This window comes from Cryptotermes secundus, unplaced genomic scaffold, assembly GCF_002891405.2.
Source record: "Cryptotermes secundus unplaced genomic scaffold, Csec_1.0 scaffold189, whole genome shotgun sequence".
Lineage (NCBI taxonomy): Eukaryota > Metazoa > Arthropoda > Insecta > Blattodea > Kalotermitidae > Cryptotermes > Cryptotermes secundus.
The window spans coordinates 572,260-579,613 of record NW_019742555.1 but is presented as its reverse complement, the minus strand read 5'-3'; the positions used below and the strand labels follow the sequence as shown (position 1 = coordinate 579,613).

The 7,354-nt window shown below is 43.6% G+C and overlaps 1 long non-coding RNA gene across 1 annotated transcript in view; it reads right to left on the bottom strand.

Moving 5' to 3' along the window:
- Positions 1–488: 488 nt before the first annotated feature.
- Positions 489–7,354, bottom strand: part of LOC111873306 — a 47,204-nt gene continuing 40,338 nt past the window's right edge. Inside the window, exon 3 of the long non-coding RNA XR_002844372.2 lies at positions 489–894. This is a non-coding gene — a long non-coding RNA (uncharacterized LOC111873306). The remainder of the gene's footprint in view (positions 895–7,354) is intronic.

Here is a 7,354-nt window from a genome sequence, read left to right as displayed (position 1 = left end):
AGAGTTTTGGAAATGCTTTCGTTTGAAATATGAGCAGTAAAGAATACTTCGTTTACGAAACTGCGACTGCGCCACCTTACGGAACCTTACTAACTAAAGAAGTTTCATTAAATAACCTAGGAAATATGTTAGTAACAAAGCTATCAAAATAATGCAGAATACAAACAAGCGTCAGGGATATAGTAAAAGTAAAAGAAAGCTATCCCTGTACCAGGCCGTGAAGGCCCATAGGGTTGTGAGACGTTGAGGGTCACACATTTTCTAGACTATCGGCTCAAAGATGGCGGTAAGTTTGTAAGACTTACGCGCCGGCCGCGCTTTATTCCCCAAGAAAAATTATTTAATTAATTCCTGGTACTCATTTATGTTAGAGGCTGAATCGACCACAGGGCCATAGTGCGGCTGGAAGGATAGGTCAACTGAAAAAATCCAGTGACCTCATAGGAACTTGAACCCGCGACCTCCAGGCTTGTAGCATAGCCCCTCAACCAACTACGCTACCACGTGCCCCATAAATGATTTTATTAGAAATTCGAGTAATGACTAGTTCTGCTTCAACAATCCATCGCACCATCAGCAGTAGATTCAATGTTTTTAAATAATTTTCTAAACTTCAGTAGAATATAAGATATACAGGAATACAGCAGAATCAAAATTGAGATCAGAGATTTGGCAACGATTTCATTTGATCTTGAAGCAGCATTCAATTGTTAAGTATTTGATGGCGTTGCTGCAACAGCTGGACAAGTCACGTGACCTGGAACATGCAGATGGCGACGGCACTGCTGCTGGTTCTTCTCAAGAAGAAGAAGATCCACCACCGGACAGCTGACGACCACCGGAAGTACATCATCCTCCTCCTTACACGGACGTCATATGTTGCATCTGCTTCCACTGCAGAAAACAATGCTGCTGTAGTTTTATTATAGTGGTGGTTTATTTTCGCAGAAAAAAGCTCTCCTTCGGTCTTTTAAAGCCCTGTGGTTCAGATATGTACCAGTTGTTTTAACGTACTAAATCTCTGTCCACGGAGTGTACTTGTGTGTTTTGTGTAGTTCTCACAATAAATTTCAGCTGTATATCTATACAACATTAAATGGATGTGCTTAGTAACGGAGATGTAATGTGTTCCCTGTGAGGTACGAACTGGATTCTTATATACTAGTATTTAGTAGAAATCCAGTCTTTAAATCCCGTGTGGAGGCGGGGTCGAATACCTCCACCGTAGCCCTGCGAGTCGTAGGAAGCGATGAAAAGCGAAGACTCGAACCTGAGACAGTAAAATATGGTCGTGATTCTCACGGAAACTGACCAGAGAATGACTGCGCTGATTAGGACCAGCAGCAATTATAAACGACAGACCCGTCCTCCTGTCAGAGAGAGCGCCCCACAACAACAAACCCGCAATTGTCTGACAGTAATAAAAATCTGTTCGTAAGCCCCAGATAGGTGCTTTATTCCAAGACNGACTTTCTTCATAGTCATCGCCGTGAAAACCTCAAAACTTACAAACCCGCAACTGTCTGACAGTAATAAAAATCTGTTCGTAAGCACCAGATTGGTGGTTTATTGNATATGGTCGTGATTCTCACGGAAACTGACCAGAGAATGACTGCGCTGATTAGGACCAGCAGCAATTATAAACGACAGACCCGTCGTCCTGTCAGAGAAAGCGCCCCACATCAACCAACCCGCAATTGAAGAAAGTCGACTTCTGGGATCTGGCGCCGTGTATTCTTTGTTTCAGCCGACGTTTCGGAGGAACGTATCACCTCCATCTTCTGGGCAGTTGAATTGCATCGCGAATACAGAGAACAGTAACTACTGCTCTCTGTATTCACAACGCAATTAAACTGCCCGGAAGATGGAGGCTATACGTTCCTCCGAAACGCCGGCTGAAACAAAGAATACACGGCGCCAGATCCCAGAAGACGACTTTCTTCATAGTCATCGCCGTGAAAACCTCAAAACTTACAAACCCGCAACTGTCTGACAGTAATAAAAATCTGTTCGTAAGCACCAGATTGGTGGTTTATTGCAAGACAGACTGGCCGACTGGCCGTCGGTCGTAACATAAGACTCAGACTGCAGCCTTCTCTTTGTTTATTGATTTCGGTTTCTTTAAGCGAATTTTGGTTTTACGCATAGAATGCACTAATTTTATTCAAAGTATCTTGGCTTAGCACAAAATTTCTTACTTGTTTTCTGAAGATGCTAGTTTCGAATCTCGGCCGGAACACCGACTACCCCGACTGACGACTTCCGTGTTTGTCCTCAGTTCCTCCAAGCCAATTCCGAGGTAGCAGACTACAACAGCTTTCTTCCACATTCTCTCCAATTCATTACGCACCAAACATCGTATCAATTAACTCTGCTTGATCTAAGCTACTATCAGCGTCGTTAAATAAGCGACAAACAAATCAATAAATTAAGTTACATCACTGTTGTAAGCAATACAGCAAAGAATATGTTTGGAAATTACATGCCATCTATGTGAATACACGTTTAATGAGCGTGCCGTGACGAGTATGAACCATAGCCACAGTTAACCCATATTACGACAATGAGATGTTAATTTCCTGGTAGGCATTTTCCGCCCCTTTAACAAAGACAGGATCAGATAAATGAAGTAGAGCAATTAACTTCCTTACTTTAATTAGCAGCCAGCTTTAATTACAAACCTGTTCTGAGATATACTTCATACAGGATAGCCCAGAGAAGAGATTTTCAATTTTGAAGAAATCGTCATGCAGAATATGGAGCCTATTAACCTTGTAAACACTGCCGTTCGTTACTTTATATACCACCTGTTTTAACACGAAAAGGATTTGCATCTTACCGACGGAGTGTGTATGTATATATATGTGTATAGGTTTTTGTGTGATTCGCAGAACAAACAGCGAGTATTTCTGTAACTGCGTAACTAATTTGTCTTTATAATGGAGACCCAGAATACTTATATTGAGATATGAATTTAATTTTTAAATACTATTTAAGGGAAATTCATGTTTGATGGAAGCCGGATGGTTATCATTTTTTTTAAGTTATCAATATGTTCTCTTTGAATAACGAATTTAAACGAATGTAAGAGTGACAGTAGAGGACGTTTAGAAATTCAGTATACTCATCCCAACAATTCTACCGTGAAAAATCCTTTTTATGGAGCTCTCTCCGCGTCTTCCCCATTTACACGGCTTCATCCTTGTACGCTCTCTTCCAGGTCTTTAGGGATGGCCGAAAGGGGGTTCCAGACTAGTGTCAACTTCTATATGGATCCAGTGAGTTTCCTTAGAGTATGATCAATACAGCGCCATTTCTCCTTTTTTTGCTAGATTATAATTGGTTGCAGTTTTGTAATTTTCCTTAAATCTTCATTTGATGTAGAATAATCGTTCAGATCATCAAGAAATACTTGCCATTTATGGAACATTAAGGTTCATTACCTTGTTCGCATAGCCCTCAATTACACCTTATCCTGAGCCAGATGAATCCAGTCCAGAACTTCACTTCCTACATCTTTAAAACCAGAATAGTAGTTACCAAAATTTAGTTCATAATCGTTTACCTTCTGTTATGCAATCAAAATAAAAATATTTCTGGAATAAATATCAGAAATCCTTTACAGTTCACAGGCTTCAGCGATCAGTACCAAGAATCTACCTAGGAATGTATATTTCTGCATTATGGGATTCTGCATCGCAACCGAATTTGTTTCCGAATCACAACTGTTCCTTTCGATCTATTTCAATGTCTCAGCTCCCCTAAGCAGTAAGGACTATCAACTGGACGTTTTACACGACTCTTGTGTTGTTAGAAAAATCGATGTTCCTCATCATGTGGCTCGCAACCAAAGGATGAGTTGTCTGTTTTTCTTTTGGAGGGGGGGGGGTTTAGACACTGAGACAGGAACATGAATAAGATGACACAATTTTCATGTCTTCCTTTGCAAAAGAAAAAATAAGCTGAAATTACGTTTTCTATGAGATTTGATGTTCTCGTGGCGGTGGCTATGAAAAGTTCTCTCCTCCAGAATGTGACTCCGTATAGTCTGGTAGACATTTACTGAAATGTCTATTAATCGTATTGCCTCCATCATCATGGTCGAAGAGTAAGCCAAGCAAGAGCAATACTCTGCTTAATGCTTCCGCGGCCTACATTTCGACCCTAAAGATGGAGACAGTATGATCATCAAGAACATCAGTAAATTTCTACCAGACTACATGGAGTCACACCCCGTAGGATAGTACTTCATTAACTTTCGTTGCTAACTGATCTGTGGCACACTAACCCGGTAAATAATTAACTAACTACATACATAAAGCGGCCTCCGTACTCGTAGTCTAGGGGTAACGTTTCCACCTCATGACTCAAGGTACGCGGGTTCAAACCCGGAGGAGGTCGTGGAATTTTTAAGGGCGGAAAAATTCAGGGAACAAGTCCTCCGGGAGGGACTTTAAGCCGTGGGTCCCGTGTCATAGCTTTACGGCACGTAAAAGAACCTCATGTCTCCAAAGGAGGCCACTGAGCTAAATTAAGGAAATTTCCCGCCCAACAGTAGTCTCTAACGCCTCTGGTAGATGGGGGAAGCATCGAGATATCTCTGAGCCAGTAGAGGCCGACATCGCTGGCTGAGTAGGGACTGATGGTAAGCACCAGTACCGGTAGGGTATAGAGGCAGGTAGAAGATCATAGGGGGACGCACAATAGATCAAACTGGTCGCGGTGCATGAGGAAACCCACCCCCTCCAACAACAACAACAACAACAACAACAACAACAACATACATACGTAACAAAATAATTATTAAGCAACAATGAGCAGAGACTTTCTTGAGAAACTAATTGTTCTTCACCTATTCAAGAAATTTTCCGGTATTACTGGAATCCGAAAGTTCACTGCCGTTTTTACAAGAACCTGCCACTGGTTCATATCTTGTGCCAGATTAAGCCAGCCCTCACTTCCCACTGCACTAACCTTACAAACGCCAAGCGTAAAAATTTACACTTTTACAAAAGTTGCTGTACGTGATACCATCTGCCGGAATTTTCGTGAAGTACGTAGTAAAGGAAATTTAAGAAGAATTTATTTCCCTTCCGTTTGAATTTCTCGAGAGTTTTTATGTAGGCGCATAAGAAACGAGGATGGCTATTTGGAGCTGCAGAATTTAAATATGCTTTGTGGCCTTTAGTCCACAAGCCAACTATACCGACCGAGCGACCGCCGCTTGCACGCGAAGTTAGTGCCAACTTTAGCGGATAGAGGTGTCGCGTGGTCAGAGCAACTATTTCCTACGGCCGTTAATCTCGGTTTTCTAGACCGGAGCAGAATGACACTCTATAATTGATTTGCGATTTACTATTACCTTCCCATCTATGTCTAGATCTTCCAAAAGTTGTCTTATGCTGAAGTTCAGTACGAATTCTTGTCGCATACACGTTGTACAGTACGAGAGAGGTCGGTGTGAGACGGAGGTACAAATCAAGCCAGGTGTAGCTGTGTCGGTCAAGTGCTGTGTGACGTCAGAACAGACGGCTGACATGTGTGAATTCCAAACTGGGACAATACAAAACACGCCGGCTCCGCCCGGGGACACTAGCGCGCTCTGCGGTCTCTCCAGGCATGTTTTCAGAGAAACACATACTCGTACCTTCCTTCGGAGCAGCGGGCTCTTGACGACACAAGTCACTGTCCCCCTCCCCCGTAACTAACCCTCCAACTCGTTGAGCTGTGTGTTCTTCTGGCATTTAAATTTATATAATTATCCATCGAGATAGGGCACGCGGTAGCGTAGTGGTTGAGGCACTATGCTACAAGCCAGAAGACCTCGGGTTCGATTCCCGATAACGTCACTGGATTTTTAAATTGACCTAACCCTTCCAGCCGCACTATGGCCCTGCCGTCGACTCAGCCTCTAACAGAAGTAAGTACCAGGAATCTTCCTGGGGAGGGGGGGGGGTAAAGCGCGGCCGGCGCGTAGGGCTGACAACCTCACCCCCATCTGTGAGTCGATTGTCTAGAAAATGTGGGAGCCTCGACGTCTCACAGCCCTATATGCCTCCACGGCCTCTTACAGGGAAAGCTTTACATTTTACCTAACCATCGAGATGAGTAGAAGTCTGAGAAATCGGAAGGAAATAAATATAAAATTTCCTTGTGCTTAACTAATTAGGGACTACGCCATGAAGACTTATGAGGGAATGGATGTATAGACCCACGTGTTCTTGACCTCGGCAGTAGTTGGAGGTGAGTACACGGCTTCACGCCCCAGTCGCTTTACCGCTGAAGAAAGAGCCACCAGTACCCATTCGATAGGAGGTTGGGTGATCCCCAGGACCAGCCTGGATATCGTTGAGGAAAGAAAAATCTTGTCCCTACCGGTACTCAAAACCAGTCCCTTCGGTCGTTCAGCTCGTAGCCTATCGCTATACCGACTGAGCTATCCCGGCTCATATCGGAGGGAAATATATACTAAATTATATTCGGACAAGGACAACTTGGGAGACCTAGACATAGATCGGAAGATGCAACTAAAATCGATGCTAGAGGTATGGCCATAGTACATGAATCTGTGGACTAGATTCATTCAGGTACATAGTTCAGGGTATACTAAAAATTAAGGGGGGGGGGGCGTTCTTCTGAACAATGAACTTCCGGGTTTCACTTAAAGTATTCGGGGTGTTCCCGGATTCGAATTTGAAATTCTTAAATCGGGCGCTAGACCGAGATGTGTAGCAAGCTTCTCGCCAAGGGCCGCCTTACTGTCGGGTTAAGAACTCCGGACACCCGTCTGGTGGACCTCAACCTAGTGGCTGAGGGTATAACTGGGCCACACCGTTCCTGGGGAATATAAATATGTGGATGGACCTCCAGGTTGGGGGAATCTCGAATCTGAAACAGGAAAATCTGCTCATGGATCCCGCAGGACTCTGACGTGAGAAGGACTGGCCTGGAGAGGACCAACAGCAATTGCAAACGACAGACCCATCCTCTTGTCAATGAGCATGTTACGAAAGGACTCTAACCGCAGGAGTTCAGTTGTAAAACAAAATTACTGGTCGTGAGTGTTTGGAGTTTGGCGCTAAGACGAACTGATCTCCACTCGTAAAGTAACTCTGATTCTGCCGGACTCTGGAGCCGGTATTAGCACGCGGAAAAGACAGCAGTTCTAGCCATGTTGGAAATTGAATCTCCATTCCCCGGTGGTCAAGTCGCCTCATTCACTGAGCTACAGCAGAAAGAAATTACTCCGTCTGAAACCTGCAAATCAAGTTCAATTTGAAAATATTTCTAATAGAATCCCTTCTTTTGGTACACACGCTAAAAAATATGGAACAGACCCTGCTGTTTAATGGCG